Source organism: Capricornis sumatraensis, chromosome 3 (assembly GCF_032405125.1).
Source record: "Capricornis sumatraensis isolate serow.1 chromosome 3, serow.2, whole genome shotgun sequence".
Lineage (NCBI taxonomy): Eukaryota > Metazoa > Chordata > Mammalia > Artiodactyla > Bovidae > Capricornis > Capricornis sumatraensis.
In genome coordinates this window covers 91,131,857-91,151,231 of record NC_091071.1, presented here as the reverse complement: position 1 = coordinate 91,151,231, position 19,375 = coordinate 91,131,857, and positions in this window count along the sequence as shown.

The window sequence follows — 19,375 nt, the reverse complement described above, 5'->3', positions numbered from 1 at the left end:
AAAGGCTGTTTACTCAGAACTCTACCCAACTGACGGTCCTAGCATTTTAACTATAAAATAGAGAAAGGGCTGCAAAATCTGTGTGAGGTCATGGCTGCCACTACACATTCCTTCACACATGGCCAATTCCTGGTTAAAGCAGCAGACTATAAATCCACGATAAGACATGTGTGCTCATGTATCTGCATAAGAAAAAGAGAGATACTTAACAAAAATGTAATTTGCTAAGTAATTGCAAGATTATCCTGAAGCTCCAGGTTTTCTTTCAAGTTTTAGCTTGGCCTTTTCAAGACAAAGTAGAAAGTTGGTACATTCCTAAATCCCTGTAAAACAGACTTAAAACTGAGTGGCAGATTTTAAAGACACATATGGGTTAAGGGTGGGACACCACGAAATGTTGTTTTTCAGTTAAGTACTTAAAGGTGAAATATATTACTCTGTGTGAGAATTGTCATAGAAAAGAGTACTTCAGAAAGTGTTTGCCAGAAGGTTTAGATTCAAAAAGGGATAGACCTGAAATGCAGGGTGCCAGTGCTTCTTGACTTGGGAAAAACCAGGGGCTTGGGAGAGTTCAGTGCAGCCCACCACCTGATCTCCTAGAATGGAGTGTTACAGGTTGAATTGTGCCCCTTGTTGAAGTCTTGATCCCTGAAGTCCCAGCATGTAACTTCATTTGGAAACAGGGTCTTTGTAACTAGTTACAATGAGGCCATACTGAATTAGGGTGGACCTTAATCCAATGACTGGGGTCCTGTCCTTTAAGAAGGAAAATAGATCTAGAAGACACACAGGAAGAATGCCTTGAGATGATGGAGGCAGAGATGAGAGTGATACAAGTCAAGGAATGGAAAGGATTGCTGGAGGCACCAGAAGCCAGGACACCTTGATCTTGGACTTCAGATCCAGAACTGTGAGAGAATACATTTGTTATTTTAAGACACTCAATTTGTGGTACTTTGTTATGGAAGTCCTGGAAAACCTACACAGGGTTAACAAGTGTAGATATTGTCTCATTTTTGGTTGTTCCCATTGGGAGGGTAAATTCAGTCCCAGCTGTTCCATCTTAGCTGGAAGCAGAGATCTACTAATGATTTTTTGATGAGTTTTTTAATGTCTTGCTATGGATACCTTCTGCATGGATGCATTATATGAAAAAGACTGGTGTTTGATCCCTCAAGCATACCTTCTGAGACCAGTTTTCTCTGTTAACATTTTCATATTTCAGATTTATATGTTAGATTATCTGATCAATGACTTTGTCCCTCACTAGACTGAAAGCTCAGTGAGACATGGCATCAGCTATGCTTTTGTTTTGCTCATCATTGTCTTTTCAGCTTCTGGTACGTACCTTTTGTTGAACAGATGTTTGGTAAAAGAATAAGTTTGCTCTGTCTGCAAAATGTATTGCTATTCTTTTAATACAAGATTCCAGGAAACTTTAACACTTCCTAATTTAATTATTCGATGTACGTTCACAGTGTCTGTCCTAGGACACCTCTACATTTGTCCAATCTACCAATCATGGAGAATGGTGGCAAAGGGGCACTTTTGTGTTAGATTTGCAAGACTGTGCCCTGTGCCTTCTCCCTAAAGAGGAAGGAATGGCTGCTGGGATCCCAAGAGCCTGTGACATTCAAGGGTCTCCCAAGGTTGGAGAGCCAGACCCTGCACAGAGTGCACCAAGAAGAGACATGTTTCTAGAGAACTATGAAATCTTTTGGGAGAATTCGCTTTTCTTGTTGGAGGTAAACTCTCATTGTGAAAAAAGGGAAAATAGCTATATAACATGAAGCGTAGATATGGACTATTCACTGGTGACTCTTCAAAAGACCACCAGAAACACTTGCAGATGAGGCAAAGGTCCATTTATTAACTCTACTGCAACGTGGAGAACATCTGCTGCAAAGTCTTGGTGCAGACTCAAAATCAGAAAATTAGGAAAGGACAAGGGAGACTGAATGTACAAATGCACAATGACTGGATCATATATAACAATAGAACTCTGACCCACAGCTTCTGCAACTAACAAGTCAGGAAGCCAACCACCTTTTCAGCAATTAGCCTAAAATGGTCAAGCCTGGTCAATGACTGACAGCTCCTCTACTTCTGCCCTCTCTCCCAAACCCAGGATTAACCAGAGAAAGCCAAATATGATCCTCAAACCCATCAGACAGGATTCCCTGCTTCTGGTCACCTGAGTACTCCAGCATGACAGCAATGCATACCAGAAGTTGTCTCTCTCTTTTTTTTAATTATAAAGTTTTACGACTCTTCTGCTTGTGTTCAGTCGTTGCCAAATGCAAATGATGGTGGCTGAAATCTCTTGCTCTAGTAAACTCTGAATAAACAGCCCCTGTTCTCATTTTTGAGTTCCTTTCACTTGTTTCCAAAGGTATTTACGATGTTTTTAGAGTCTGAGCTGGGATTTCTAGGCAAGTCTGGAAAAGCAGGGACTGGTTGGAATGGGCAGAGTCTATGACAGAACATTTTTGGTAGGCACAAGTAGGAGAGAGTCTGGAAGTATTCACATGAGAAGTTAGCCTTAAAACGTGAACAGTTTACTTTCCAGAGGACTTCCCTGGTGGTCCAGTGCTTGAGCCTCCCTGCTTCCAATGCAGGGGGCACAGGTTCAATCCCTCGTGAGGAAACTAAGATCCCACACGGTGCGTGGTATGGCTTCTCTGGTAAATCAGCTGGTAAAGAATACACTTGCTATGCAGGAGACCCTGGTTCAATTCCTGGGTTGGGAAGAATCACTGGAGAAGGGATAGGGCTACCAACTCCAGTATTCCTGGGCTTCCCTGGTGACTCTGCTGGTAAAGAATCTGTCTGCAATGGGGGAGACCTGGGTTCGACCCGTGGTTTGGAAAGATTCCTTGGAGAAGGGAACAGCTACCCACTCCAGTATCCTGGCCTGGAGAATTCCATGGACTGTATAGTCCAGGGGGTCACAATGAGTCGGATATGCCTGAGCTTTCCAGAAGGAAGTATTCCCTAGAGCAAAGAGCTAAGCTATTTTTGTTTGGTACCAGTAATACTTAACATAGGGAGGGAAAAATTATGCTTGGTCTAAGACACAGTTAATTCAAGGACAGAGAATTATGTTGATTCCAATTCTTGGGATTGGAGGGAAAGAAATTCATGGAAAAATTTATGAGGGAAAAAAATTTCATTTTTAAGTTCATCTTAAAATGACTAATACCCTCATTAGCATAAACAACTTACTTAGCTACTGTCCTTTGGTCCTAACCCACAAAGTGCTAAACCTGGATTAATCCGACACTGTGGGATACAACTGTTTTTCATCTTTTGTTCCAACAACTATCTGCTGGTTGTGGTTAGGAGGAACAGTGAGCTCAGAGGGTGATGAAGCCAAGTGAGGTCTCAGAAGGAACAAGCACATGTCTGCTATGCGCACAAGTGGAGAGAGGGGAGAGTTTAAATTTAAAATACTTAAGTCTCAGAAATGTATATCTCTGTTGAGCTTTTGGCCTGCATATCCAACGACCTCCTGGGTAACATTATCTGGATATTCTACAACAAATCTGCATATGTCCAAAACTGAAATTATAATTGCTCTTTCACCAAAGGTTTGCTAATCGATCCATCAGATTGGCCTTGTGATCCTTGTTGGCAAAGCATCCCAGGCAACCATTACTACCACTCAGGTTAACACGTAATTCAAGATAAATCCTCTTTGCGATCTAGCTAAGGAAATTTGTCCTGATTGTGGAATTACAGGCATCAGCAATGGGATGAGGAAAGATGAAAACATAACCTCTTGAAATTTTATCTCATTTTTTCTTGGCCCTGAGCACAGAAGTAAGGTCACAAGCAAAAATTCAACCAGTCCTGAATTATCTCAGGTACAGTGACGGACACTGGGGAAAATAAAGATGATGAAACTTTTAGACCTTTTTGAATTTATTCAATATCCCGTTCAGCTTACATCTATCTGCCCATCTCTCACGACTTCCTCTCCTTAATCTCTAATATTTTCATTGTCAGGTGGTAATTAGGTAATTCTTATTTATGGGAAGGATTACCATGTCAATTCTATGTAGTTTCTGTGTTTATGCAAAAAGCGCTCCCTGACAAAAACACGTATAAAACTGATGTGTTAAAGCAACTGAGGGGTCTTTCCTGGCAGCCAAGATTACCATTTCCTGGTAGAAAAACTGGTAGAGAAAATTGAGGTCTTTTAATAAATTCCATAATTGCTTAGCTGTACATGATTTTTTAAAAGTCACTTGACTGTGCAAACTGGTTAGAGTAGAAATATTTTAATAATATTTCAAGAGCTTAATGTCAACCATCAGTGTCCAATAAGTGAAAATTACTTTTAGTGATACATCTGGAAATAGGATGGTTTTTTGAGCCCAAATCTCTCAAGCTTTGCCTAAAATCTGGATTTTCATTTCTACTATGTGCCTGTTATATAAACTTGTGATGTTTGTTATAGAGGAAAAAAAGATAAACCAGACATTACTTGGAATATTGAAATATGAGTAGAATGTTAAGACTTGTTAAATTTATTGTTTGCTCATTGAGAGAAAAAAAGTGAATAATTCATTTAAGGAAAACATTGTTACTTAAAGAAAGGGCAATATTTTAATAAGTAGAAGGAGGAAGGGAATATATTTTGAAATAGGAGCTGCATCACTGGAATGAAGAACGTAATGTGACAAAGTAGCTACTTTGAAGAAGAAAACACTCATCTGAATGGAAAATTTTGTTATAGTCCTGTAAAATTTCAACTTTATCTTCATTCTTCTCTGTTCATTCATTTAACTAATATTTATTGAGAACCTACTCTGTACTGGCGTTGTGTGAGGCACTGCTGATATTTTGGTAAATAAGACAGTCACAGTTTCTTCTTTCACTAAGACTGTTTAGCGGAATTTCATTAATGATTAATTCATGCACTCACTATACTGGGTTTTGAGCAAACTCCAGGAGATGGTAAAAGACAGGGAAGCCCGGTGTGCTGCAGTCCACGGGGTCGCAAAGAATCGGACATGACTTAGCAACTGAACAACAACATTATATTAGGTAAAATGAGCTTTAACTCTGTGTGACAGGAAACTTGAATTAACAATGGTTTAAACAACTGTCTCATCTAAATGTAGATCATCCAGACCTCAAATTATTTTGGGCCCATCATCATAAAAACCTCAAGTCTTTTTATCTTGCTGCTCTGCCATTCCTAACTAGTATATACATTAAGCTTTTGAGTCTTTTTCTTTCACTTACATAGTGCATTGGGATATAGAACATTGTTTCTATCAACAGCCTGTCCGTTTTCATTATCAAATAGTATTCCATTCTATGGATGTACTACGTTTTATTTAGGTTTTTCTCATTTGAGGGACTTTAGAGTTGTTTCAAGATTTTAGTGATTCAGTTCAGTTCAGTTCAGTACAGTCACTCAGTCGTGTCCGACTCTTTGTGACTACCATGAATCGCAGAACGCCAGGCCTCCCTGTCCATCACCAACTCCCGGAGTTCACTCAGACTCACATCCATCGAGTCCGTGATGCCATCCAGCCATCTCATCCTCTGTCGTCCCCTTCTCCTCCTGCCCCCAATCCCTCCCAGCATCAGAGTCTTTTCCAATGAGTCAAATCTTCGCGTGAGGTGGCCAAAGTACTGGAGTTTCAGCTTTGGCATCATTCCTTCCAAAGAAATCCCAGGGTTGATCTCCTTCAGAATGGACTGGTTGAATCTCCTTGCAGTCCAAGGGACTCTCAAGAGTCTTCTCCAACACCACAGTTCAAAAGCATCAATTCTTCCGCGCTCAGCCTTCTTCACAGTCCAACTCTCACATCCGTACATGACCACAGGAAAAACCATAGCCTTGACTAGATGGACCTTAGTTGGCTTAAATTGATATAAATATTTATTTAGAGGATTTTGCATGAATATAGGCCTATCATTTCACTTTGGTAAATATCTGGTGGAAAATTGGGCCGTATGGAGAAGTGCATACTGAATTTTACAGTATCTGTGAAACTGAGAGTTGCAGTCCCACTTTGCATTCCCGTCAGCAATATACAAGCATTCTGGTTGCTCTGCATCCTTATCAGAATTTGACATCATCAGATTTTTCCAACTATCATATTAAGTGTATGACAGTATCTCATTGTAGTTTTAATTAGCATTTCATTAATGATTAGTGGAACTGAGATAGATTAGTATCTTCTGCTACAAGTCCTGTGTCAGATATATGATTTGAAAATATTTTCTCCCAGTCTATATCTTTTCATTCTGTCAACAGTTTCGTTTGAAGAACAAAATGTTTTTAATTTTGATAAAGTCCAATTTATTTATTCTTTTATAGATTGTGGTTTGGATCTTAAAATTGAACATTTATATGTTAAAAGCGATTATAAAAAGAACAAAAGAATAAATTCCTCCTAACAACAGATTATCTACAAATAGTATATTAGCTATGTCTCCAAAATATGACATCAAACAAGAATAAATTAGATAATTTTTGTAGGGAGAACTAGATTACAGTTATAAAAGATGAGACAAGGATCTAATAATTTTAATTTTTAAAGCACAGAAGTAAAGGCTTTTAGATTCTGCGCAACTGTAGTACGTAAATAAATGAAATGAAATGCTTCCTGGATGCTTTGAATACCCATTCACTTATTTATCCATTCATTTCTTTAAGACTGTTTACTGAGCACCTAGAGTGAGCCAGGCACTGTGTTCTGGATGTCAGTACATAGATGAATATGATGGGAGATAGAGCTCTGGACAAACAAATCAACAGGTTAGAGCACAATGTGGTAACTATAGTTGGCATTTGTTCAAAGTAACCCATGCTTCTTTTTGCACAGGTAGCAGTTTCATCACACTTTTCTCATTTGCAATTATTTATTTGTGTCACAGGCCTTAATGTTTGTCTCTCTCATAGTCTATTCCAGAAATATAAATACATGTTTTCTTCATAGTGACTAGAACATAATAGGAGCTGGATAATCAATCGTTGAATAAAGTAAGTGTTTGCTATTGAAGTATAGAGAGGAAGAGTTGCTAAATCTGCTCTGGGATCTCATTTAAAAAGGTGACATTTGAAGTGAGTGTTGAAGCAGAGGTAGGAACTTACTGATGCAGTGGGGGTGGGGCTGGAGAGGAAGAGAAGGGCACTGTAGCACTAAACAGTCTTAGCCATGGGGACTCGAAGTCACATAACATCTGTGCGAAGGACAAAAAAGTTGCAGTAGGGTAGAATCATCCTATGTAGGGAAGCGTGGGGCAGCATGAAGCCAAAATGGAAAGCAGGGATTGGGATAGGAATGAAAGGCCTTGTCAGCCAAGGTAGGTTTGAACTTCATAGCAATGGAGTTGGGAGGGTGATGGATCTTAAGATTTTAAGTGACATGATCAGTAAAGCAGTTAAGACTATGGCTGAGGCCCGGATAAGAGATGATAGGTGTGGCAGTGGCAGTTGAGATACTGTGGAGAGACAGACTTGAATGCTATTCCAGGAGACCAAATTTATGGGACTTGGTGATTGAAAAGATGTGAAGGGTGAAGTAGAAGGAGAATTTAATATTTCAGCTCTTCTGATGCTTGGAGAGTATTGTATGTGGGAAATTAACAAATTATATTTTTTCCTGATTAATAAGTATTACATATTTTTTAGAAAATTCAGGCAAGTATAAAGAAAAAAATTCATCTGTTGTCACAGTCCACAGAGATAAACCACTTCCAATATTTTGAGTGCCTATCGTTCTAAAATAGATCCTCAGGATGCTATCTCCACAAAGAACTTAAGTCTCATGAACAGCATTAATATATTGAACCTAATTTTGAGTCCAAATGTTAAGTTTTGATTATAGTGCGAGCTGAGTCAGTTAAAAAAAAAAAAGAGAGAGAAAAATGAAGTGAATTAGGTACATGGACGGGAATTTCCCAAGACAGAATTTCTTTCCTGGAAACTAAATAAGGCAGCGATGACCATCCAGGACGCGTTCTCATTAGTACCAGATTCCCACAGGTAACCTGCCGGGTCACTGAGGGACATTTCCAGCTTCCGTTTGATTAATTCATGTTCAATTCATTCAATGTGCTGAGCCCTGCAGGAAGGCAGCACACCGCAGTGATCATCTCCCGTGTCCAAATGTTCTAAAGAAGTGATAATTATGTTTGCCCACTTGAATCTAGAGCTTGTGTGAACCTGTGCACATCAACTGTAAGTAAGAGAAAACTTTCTGAGGTCCAGAAGCTGTGAATAAAACAAACAAACAAAAAAACAATATCTGAGACCCTTCCAAATAGGGAAAATGGGAGGGAAGTTTTAAAAAAAGAAAAAGAAAGGATATTTTTATATTGAGCAGGAGTAGATTACGAGGAGGGGCAGAAGCAGGAAGGTTCAAAGGAGGTCTGCCTGTAAAGAAGCTCAGAGAAAGGCCAAGAAAGCGGGGATATGGTGGGTGCGGGGGTAGGGGGCTCGGTTGAAAGATGGACAAACAAATGTAGCCACCCGGGCGGCCGTCCTAGCAAAGGCATCCTGCAGGTCAGGTACCTGGCGGAGGTGGGGCAGCTGGGGGCGAGCTGCCGGCTCGCAGATGGAGTCCTTCCTTCAGACCTTTCCTGGACACCACCAGTTCCCCCCGCCCCAACACCAAAAAAAAAAACCACACAAAACCCCAGTCCCCGCCGGACCTCGACGGAGCTCGGAGGGGAGGAGGGGGAAGTGGGGCCGTCCGTGCTCAGCTTCCACTCTGAGGCTCCGGCTTGAAAAGTCCCCGAGAGTCAAACATGATTTACACCAGGAAAGAAAAAAAATCAATACCACCAGTGTGGGGAGCGGGGGGGCTCTACCTGAGGGAAATGTTTGGCAGAGAAGGGGAAGCTTTCCCCACCAAAGCCCAGAACGCGACTATCGCTTCCTCACGAGGATCGGCCATCACCACCCCGGCTCTCCGCCCCTCCGTCTCCCGCCCCGAGGGGTTGCTCTTCTGTTGCAAACGTCAAGTGGTCTAGGTTTGCCCTCGGTTAGGAGCTCGACTAAGTTTTTCAGCTCGGGTTCTTAGGTGCATCGGGTTTCTCAAGACCCTGGGGGTGGCGGGGAGTAGGCTTTGGCTGGGGCCATTTTTACACGGCCGGGCTTTCCCTCATTCGGCTACCGGCCAGGGTGAAGCGAGCGGCGCAAGGGTTTCTTACAGGAAGGGCTCGGTGCAACCTGAGCAAACATTGCTGGTTTTGAACGCTCACCGCGAACGCGTTTCAAGAGCAGGTCTCACATCCTCCCGGTTCCGTCAGCGGAACTCGGCAGACTCGCCCAACAGGCCAGAGCGCGGAGCCGGGAAACCCCACCTGCGCCGGGGAGCCACGTCCGGTCGGCGGGAGTTTGCACACTCGGCGCTCAGGCGGACTCTCCCGGAGTTGGGTCGCGCGCTCCGGGCCAATGAGCGCGCCTTGCGGAGGGCTCGGTTACCCATCCAACACACACCCGCGCGTTGATTGGTCCCCCGGCCCGCGAGGCCGGGCTGGCCGGCTGCGGCGGCGGGCGGCGGCTAGTGCTGGGCGCGAGTGGGAGTGGCGCGCGCGCCCCCCGCCGCCCTGTCACTCCCCGCCGCGCTTCCTCCCTAGTCCCCTCCCTCCCTCGCTCCCTCGCTCCCTCCTCGCACTCCCCGGCTCCGGCCGCGCGCTGGCGGGGCTCCGCATTGCACACTCTGGGGGCGCCGCAGTGTTCGTGGGATGGGGCAGCGGGCTGCCGCTGGCGGCCGGAATCCGCGTGCAGCCGGGGTGAGTAGAGGCTGGTTTCCCGGGAGAGCACAAAAGGAGAGGGGTTTCCTGCCAGCCGCCCGATCTACTGCGGGGCCTGGACCAACCATGGAGTGAGCTGAGTCCCTGCAACTGCCCACTGCTAGGACAGTCCTTTACCCCCACACCCTCCTGGCCCCCTGGTCGGCGGAGCTGAGATCCTCGCTTCTGCATCCCGCTCAGATGTTTTGCCTCCGAGTGGGCAGCCCGCACTGCGCGCAGCCTGGGCAAGTCCGGAGGGGCGTGTGTGTGCGTGTGTGTAGTGCCTGAGCGCTGGGGGTGGGATGGAAATGTCAGGAGCTGCCAAGTTCAACGCTGGAGGAATCTTCCCCAAGAGTAATTCAGTACCTTCCCAGGGCCAAGCGTGCGTCCACCACGAACTCCAGCCGGAGGGAGAACCCCGGGCGGCAGAGTGGCAGCACCCCACATGTTGCTGCGGGGCGGGCGGGGGTGGGATGGAGATGGGGGTGGGCGGTGGCCCGGCTTGCGCCCATCCAGAGAAGCTGCCGAAGGGGCGGCGAGGTGGGGCGCTTCCAGCCGTTGCGCGAACGCTCAAGGCCCTCCGATCACCCACTCGGGGGGAGTTTTGCGAGTGGGTCATTCACCCACGGAGCCAGAGCTTCGCCTGGGGTTGGCTTGGCGACCTTCTTTTCTCTCCAGTAAGAGCAGTTCCGTTGATTACATTTGGCTAAACAGGCTAGCCTAAAGCTCTGGTGGGTGTATCTGACTCGCTCTGACTCCCCGCCGCAGTCCCACTAGTTTCGCGTCCCCAGCTCCTGCCCTCGGCATGGGGCATGGGTCCTGTTCCTCTCCGCGAGGTTCCAAACTCGATGTTTGAGCATGGTTGTATCCAGCGGGGGCCCCGGCATCTGAAGTGTCACGATGATTTGCCATTTCCTAGGGGATTCCAAAGACTTGTTATAATTTGGAGGAGGGAGTGGTGGGGGAGAGGAAAAACCGAGGAAGGAGCAATGTTTAGGAGGGAATTTGTTGGTAGAATAACGTTGACCTACCAGAACATATGACAAAAAGAATGTTAAGCTTCTCCCTCTGGTAACCTACCCAAGGTGTGACCTCCAAAATTCAATTTTCTTTGTGGGAGACTGGGGAGTTTAGATTCTCCAGAGGGAAGCTTATTTCTTGTTAAATTGACTTACGGTGACATCCACTCTGTTCTGTTCTGCTCTGGCCAGCCATTTCAGATGCCTTGATATTATTAGAGCAATTCCCTTTAAGACATTACATTTTCTTTCAGTGAGAGAAACTCGAAGTAGCTCTTTAAAATTTTGGATCTGCACCTTATTTCTCTAGAAGACACTAATGGTTACTGTATATGTGCTCACGTGAACCAAGTTTGCAAAAGGTATTTGTGCAATCGTCCATGAAATGGCTTAATACACATTTATGTTAAACCCATTTAAATGTAAAACATCTATCTGTTTTCAATTTTAGTTTCCACCTTGACCAAAGGCACCAGACTGAAACAGGACTTAAACGAGGCTTCGTTATTTAAAAAGAGATTTTGCAGGACTCTAGTCATGAGAACAAAAAGTAAGCTTTCTGAGCTTGTGGCACACAAATGCTGTTAAAAATTGCGAATTAGTTTTTTGAGTTAAAAATATCAGAAGTGCTTCCAAACCAAAAAAGGTAGTTACAATGCATGGGTCTACCTTTTGAAGCTATCCACAGTCTTTATAAGATGAATGTTTATAGCACAGAATGCATAAATGGGACTGATTATAGCGAATGATGCCAAGTAAAAAGCCATACTTTGCATCATGTTGTAAACTTCACAAGGCACACTGAGATCTACTATTAAAGTATCTGTGAGGAAGTCATATTTTCATCACCCCTGTTTGACAGGTGGAACAACTGAAGCTCTCAGAAGTTGAATACTTTTCCAAAGTGAATAGCAGAGTTCAAGTTTTTTTTCTGAGTTCTTCCCTCCGTTGCTCCCTCTCTTCCTTCTTTCATGCTGGGCTTCCTTATTTCCTGGTTCTGATTTCTGTAGCTTTTTTTTTTTTTTTTACTAATCAACCCATAGTACGGGACCATTATGTACCATTCTCCAAAGGCTTTTCTCTGCAAAGTACCACTTAGCTCCCACTACATGTGGGCTGATAAACATTTAGGGAGAAAGCTAATAATGGTTTTTAAGGAACTATGTTTTTCAAAGGGGCATATTATTTTTATTAATGAGTTGTTAAATACACAAGTAATCAAAACCCTAAAAAATGATGTCCTTATGGTGTTTGTGTGCTAAGTCGCTTCAGCCGTGTCCAACTCTGCAACCCCACTGGCTGTAGCCCGCCAGGCTCCTCTGTCCCTGGGATTCTTCCAGGCAGGAATACTGGAATGGGTTGCCATGCCCTTCTCCAGAGGATCTTCGTGAACCAAGGATCAAACCTGTGGCTCTTACGTCTACTTCATTGGCAGGCAGGGTTTGTGTGTGTGTGTGTTTAGCACTCGCACCCCCTGGGAAGCCCTGTACTTATGTTGTGTGCTAAGTCACTTCAGTCGTGTCTTCTTCTTGACCCTATGGACTGTAGCCCGCCAGGCTCCTCTGTGCATGGGACTTCCTAGGCAAGAATACTGGAGTGGGTTGCCATGTCCTCCTCCAGGAGATCTTCCTGACACAGGGATCGAACCCATGTCTCCTTGATTGCAGGCAGATTCTTTACTGCTGAGCCACCGGGTACTTAGAGTAGTGCTTCAGAAAAATCAAGTGACAGTGGCAGAGATGTTTGAGAAATAAGTAGGTCTGCAACTCTGTAAGTAGAAACTCCTCAGACGTTCAAAGACAATTACAATGAAGCTCTAATAAATGATTGTTTTGTTAGTGTCATTTGAATTTTAAAAAGATTTGAACAAAACATTACTTAAATAAACCCAGAGCCACTCTCAGGGGGATGGGGAGGGAAACCCACTTATCAAAAGTCCTGAAATACTCATTAACTAGTTTACAAATGCAACAGAAGACATTGATTAAAGAGAAATCATGTTTTTACTTGCATAGCTAGCAATAAGGAGCTTACAGCTATCTGCCTACATGATTATTTATTAAAAATCCATCATTTGCAGATCTTTTCTTGGACAACTGTTGCTCAGGATATATTGCATAATATGTTGCATAATATTTATTAAGATGAGTAGTATTAATTTTGTTTGCATTAATGTAGGCAGAAATATTTGAAGAGTCAGTTTACTAAATTAAGCCCATGAAGGGTGACAGATCCCAAGCACACTAAAAATGAGGTAGCCAAAAATGAATGCGGACAAATTCTTGCAATGGATTCCCAAAATAATGATGAAACACTCTTATATATTGTGAAATGAGAACTGTATAAGTACCTGGCTTGCACTGTACCAAACATACACTCAGATATATAAAAAGAGAACACAGTATAAATGAATTCTTTGCTTCTGCTTTTGCTGAATAATATTCCTATACCCAGGCTTTCTCAGGCAGTAAATGCACTGTAAATAATAGATTGAGAAATGGCAAGTGCCGAGGATATTCTCGACCTAATCAACAGACTAGATACTAAATCTCCAAGATGGTCATCATCCAAGTGTGTTGAACCTTAGTGTGTAAGTGACAGCTCTCCAGGACATTGGCTGGAAGACTTGAGGGGCTCTTGTCAGGGGAGGAGTTTCAGGGAGGACCCTGAAGCCATCAAGCCAGATCCATGTCCCTATGGACAACTGTGAGATCAATGTTCAAAGTGAACGTAGATTATAGTAATACAACTTATTTTGGAGAAAGGGGAAATCATGTGTTTAAGGGAATATATTTGTAGCTAAAGCGTTGTAGAAAGGATATGTGTTTTAAGCTTTCAGAAAGCTTGACTAGATTTCAAATCCTGGTTCTCTCCCTATTCATGACTTTTTTGTTTGGCCAAGAAACAAGAAACAAACTGGAGATAAATAGACACTTTTCTGAGTGGATAGGTAGGCTCTTCTGGGAACTAGTTTGGGGATGGTTTTATTTTAACTTTTATAAATGTCTACAGATGGTATATAGTTCTTACAAGTAAGTGAAAACTATGCTGATCAAGTTGAACCATAGGAATAATTTAAAAGACAACCTAAATGGGAAGAAAAATAATAGAAGATTAAAGTCAACATGGAAGATTGAAGATAAATATACTTGGGAAAAGCAATCCCAAGCATATTTGTAGGAGATGGTTTTAAATTCCATTCCCATCAGCATTCAAAATAGCTGGATAATATTCTCACAGCTCTCTTTTAAAAGATATGTCCACCAAGTTAAAGTCAATGTTAAGAGAAGGATATAAAATTTTATATTAGTGTGATACTATTAAAATGTGTAGTTAAGTTTATATAAATTTTCTGTACTTATCTGTTCATCTTTCTGTATAGAAAGAAATGCATCAGTACATTAATAGTAACTGTCTCTGGGTGTTATGAGATTATAGGGCTTCCCTGGTGACTCAGGCAGTGAAGAATTTACCTGCAATGCAGGAGACCTGGGTTTGATCCCTGGGTTGGGAAAATCCCCTGGAGAAGGGAATGACTACCCACTCCAGTATTCTTCCTGCAGAATTCCATGGACAGAGGAGCCTGGCAGGCTACAGTCCATGGGGCCACAAAGAGCCAGACACGACTGAGCAACTAACAGTACACTACTAGTGTGTATGAGATTACATGTGTTTTTACTGTCTTTTTTTACTTAAGTACTTTCCAGATTTTCTTCAATGAATGGGTATTTGCTCTTAGTAAAAAAGTATTATGAAAATAAGATATAGTGTTGTAACCTCAGATTTCGTATAGTCTTAAGAAAGGGTTGTCTGATTATCATTTTTATGTCTTCTGCAAATCTGTAAGTTGAAAAAATTGCCTCTATTTTCCCCATGAATTCCCTATATGTGAAAGGCAGCAAGTTTAAACTTTTTTTTTTTTTTTTTTGTATTTGGTACTAAGAAAAAGTGTGACTGAAGATGAACACTGTGCTTTCTTTAGATAGTGAGAACGGGGAAATGAAAACACGTTCCATTTTTGCCATAATTATCAGGATATGAGGAGAAGGACATGGCAACCCACTCCAGTATTCTTGTCTGGAGAATTCTATGGACTAGAGGAGCCTTGTTGGGCTACAATCCATGGAGGTGCAAAGAGTCGGACACGGCTGAAGTGACTTAGCGCACACACAGGCACAATACCCTCTTTCCTGGGAGAAGGAAATGGCAACCCACTCCAGTATTCTTGCCTGGGAAATCCCATGGACAAAGGAGCCTGGCAGGTTACAGTCCATGGGGTCGCAAAGAGTCAGACACGACGTAGCAACTACACCACCCACCATCGTCAGGATATGACGAACCAAGTTAATGGAAGCTGATATCTCTTGTAACAGTTGTGTTGACAAAGCTTCCAGGGTCCCATAAGGGATGTGGCCAGTTTCCAGAGTCGTGGCCCTCAGAGAAGCCCAATGTATAATGTCCTCATTAGATAATTTTAGTTTTCTCTCAGTCTACTCATAATATATAACTGGTGACTAGTTACCATTAATGAGTAGGCTAATTGACGTTTTTACCCTCTTGAGGTTGCTGCAAAGGAAGAACTAGACAAATACCAGAAGTCAAATTCTCATGCACACAGTTACGAATACAGTGAGCTTGGATTATTTTTCAGGAAAATAAAAAACTAAAACACATCTGTTGATATTTGGAAGCAAGGGGGTTCAGACAGGAAGTAATAAGCTCAAAGACTATGTGTTAATAATACCTCTATCTCCTGTCCTACATCCCACTCACTCATCCTTACTCTCTCTTTCGCTAAGAGAGGATGAAGGCTAAACTTAAAAATAGATTCCAAAAAACATTGAGGTGTATGCCTAAATGATTACCACATAATGGACTGTTGGCAAAACAGAAGCATTACAGAAGCATTGGGTGTGAAATCTTCATCTTTTCATAGACCTTTTAAAAGCCATGGATATAAGGATTCTTAAAGCCAAGATTGTCCTATGTCTGACATTTAAAAACAATCATGAATGTTACTTGAATTATCAAAACAAGAATCTCTAAGCATTCTAAATGATTAAATACAATACAGTTAATGTGTTTGAGCAGTAGTATTGAGGGTGAACATTTTCAAAAATATATTGATTAATGTTTTTATGCCCTAAAAAGCAGGATAAATAAAGATTTCATTGTTCTTATCTTATTTCCCTCCTTCTTAAAAAGTACCAAATAGTATATAAACTAGCAAATGTACACATTGTTTCCATCACGATGTCTAGAAATACTTGTTTCTTTATGCCATTAAAGCAATTTAGATAATATATACACTTACTTGCACTTATAATAATAGCATTTATTACTCTACTTTTTATTTGTATGGCTTTTCATCTACAGGACTCTACCTGCTTATGAGGGATTATTGTTAGTTTTCCATTGGCAGAGAGAGCAGTGTAGAACAACCTTAGAAGCCAGGAATCTCCCATGTTGTAATTCCAGCCCCACCAGTTGCCAGACCTTAGGCAAGTATGTCCTTAGGCAAATTATAGTTTCCTCCAATTTAACTGGTTACTATTAACTAGCTGACTGACCTTTAGCAAGTTAGTCATCCAGTGTCTGGGCTTCATTTGCTTCAACTATAAAATCAAGGGGTTGCACTAATTAAATTCCCAGGTGAGTAGGAACCAACATATATTTTTTGACATTTAAAACTACCCAATAATACTGATCTAATAAAACTGTGACTTAATATTGGTATTTAGAGGAAACTGAGTTAACAAGACAGAGTTCTTGGAGATCTATAACAAGAAATTTAAAACATCTAGCATATCTCCCTGGAATTTGTTCTTTTCTTACTATGTAGATCCTTCCTGTTCTTTGACTTGATTATCCATGTAGAATACATTTAATTTCTTAGAATTCTTTTATCTTAAAGATAGAAAAGTTGGCTTTCAAGTGTTCTAAAAATATTAACTCTTAAAAATAGTGACTTTAACAGAAGTAATATTCTGCATTGATGTAGGGTCTTTCCATACAAGATCAAAGGAATGGTATTAGAAAAACATGGTTTTTCTTTTATGTGTAACTTCATAGAAAGATTTTCCTTTATGGAATTCTTTTAATTCATATTCCCAGTCACCCAAGTGAATGAATCCACAGAAACTTTTGTAGCAGTTCTAACTTGTTCTTGGTCAGACGTGTCCTTGGTCAGGAGTGTCCTTTCATCCATTATTTCCCAACTGACAATTCTTTTCAATCCTTCAAGGCCTAGTTCAAATGCAGTCCTCCCAAAGAAGGCTTTTCTCTTGATTTACATCAAGGTACATTTTTCTCTTTTACTTATACCTGTATTTCATAATAGCGTACTGATTTTTACATTCTAGCTTATTATATGCATCATGTCTTATTTCTGTTGAATGCTTGCATGAGTACATTGTCTTGTACAGAGTAAGCCTTCAGTGAATGTGTTGAATAGACGTACTGCTTTCATAGAGAAAAAGCTATAAAGTTTAGGGATGGGCTGAGGGGTAGGGAGGAGGAAGAGGGGGGATTGCAGAAGACTGATTTAGATGGAAAAGATAGGTTGTCGATTTGTGTGTGCTGTGTGTGCTCAGTCATGCCTGACTCTTTGCAAGCCCATGGACCATATCCCATCAGGCTCCTCTGTCCATGGCATTTTCCAGGCAAGAATACTGGAGGGGGTTGCCATTTCCTACTCCAGGGGATCTTCCCAACCCAGGGATTGAACCAGCCTCCCTTGAGTCTCCTGCATTGGCAGGTAGGTTCTTTACCACTAGTGCCACCTGGAACGCCCCTTTGGCTTTGTAGTTTTTGACAATTGCCATGTACCTTTAGTCCCTGAATGTCTACCAAGAGCAAACAAATACTGCCATCTGTGACTGTTCTCCTCAAAGACCCCTCCTTGCTTTTGTTTCCTAGGAATACACTCTAGGTATTAAGGGTCTTTGCAGAACAGACTCTAAGCCATCAATCACTGTGACCAGGACTTGGGAAAGTTAGATAAGCCATCTGCTCACCTGAAAATAAAAAGCTGGCTATTTCACACTTTCATACTAAGCTGTACCATGCTTTTTAGAAGTGTATAGAATTAATTTCTGCTAAACAGAAAAGTTCAAGGAAGAAAATAATCATTTCTTGTCAGCCATACTTAATTATTCATATCTAATTTCATACTACCTTGTTAGCATTCTTTTTTTCTAGGTTACATGGTGGCTACCTAGCTATATGTATATAGCATGTGTTCAGTGTGTTTGATCTTTATCCTTAATAGAATAAAACAGAAGACAATATATCAAACTTGCCATATATAGATAAAGATATACAGAATCCTTCTTGGCTGTTGAAAACTCTTTGAATGAGTTTTCAACACATAATTAGGACTGATGCTTTTTAAATAGAGAACCAGACAAGGCTAGGTCTGTTTAATCTCAAATAGCCAGGGTTGTTCTTCCTGTTCCATTGTCATATGTTGGAATCACAACCAGCTGACTTAAAATGTAGTTTTAGGGCCATCTAGTCAAGGCTATGGTTTTTCCAGTAGTCATGTATGGATGTGAGAGTTGGACTATAAAGAAAGCTGAGTGCTGAAGAATTGATGCTTTTGAACTGTGGTGTTAGAGAAGACTCTTCAGAGTCCCTTGGACTGCAAGGAGATCTAGCCAGTCCATCCTAAGGGAGATCAGCCCTGGGTGTTCATTGGAAGGACTGATGTTGGGCACCTGATGGCCAAGGAACTGACTCATTGGAAAAGACCCTGATGCTGGGAAAGATTGAGGTCAGGGGGAGAAGGGGGTGACAGAGGATGAGATGGCTGGATGGCATCACTGACTCGATAGACTTGAGTTTGAGTGAACTCCGGGAGTTGGTGATGGACAGGGAGGCCTGGCGTGCTGTAGTCCATGGGGTCGCAAAGAGTGGGACACGACTGAGTGACTGAACTGAGGTAAGATGTGGCTGGATTAGCATCAACTCCACCCAGTGCTGAGAAACAACTCAGGGTTCATTTTCTACTGCTGCCAATAGTGTTTAGAACCAAACCAGGCAAGTAAAAATCAACAGGATTCAAAAAATGTTTTCCCCATCAAAGCTGTTCAGAAGCTCAGCTTTCTAAATGACAGGCAATGTGTATCCTATAATGGAATAGCAGTTTAAAGAGAGGTACTGTTTGTAATGGTACTTTCTTAGCTTGGAAAGTATGTCATAGAGCCCATTGTTAAAGGGGGTAATTTTCAGCTAGGTTAAATAAATTTAAGAAATGTTGTATGCTGTAGCACCTACAAGATGTTGTAAGCAAATGGATAAACTCATTTCTACAGCTTCTGGGCAGTTTTGACATTGCACGAGGGCTTCAGATCTCTCCTAGAACAGTGTACTGAATAAGGTTGAACATGGGAAATGGGAAGCAGAAAAAGAGTACAGAAAGGAAGGAGCTGGAGGACTTACAATAAGCAAAGGATCACCTACTTTATAACCAATTGAAGAAAACTTTCCAGTCTTATCTCATTCCAATCTTATCTGGGGAAGCCCTAAAATAAACAGAAATAAAATTGAAAAGAGCCACAAAGTTCTGTCTGCCTTAGGTTATCTTGTGT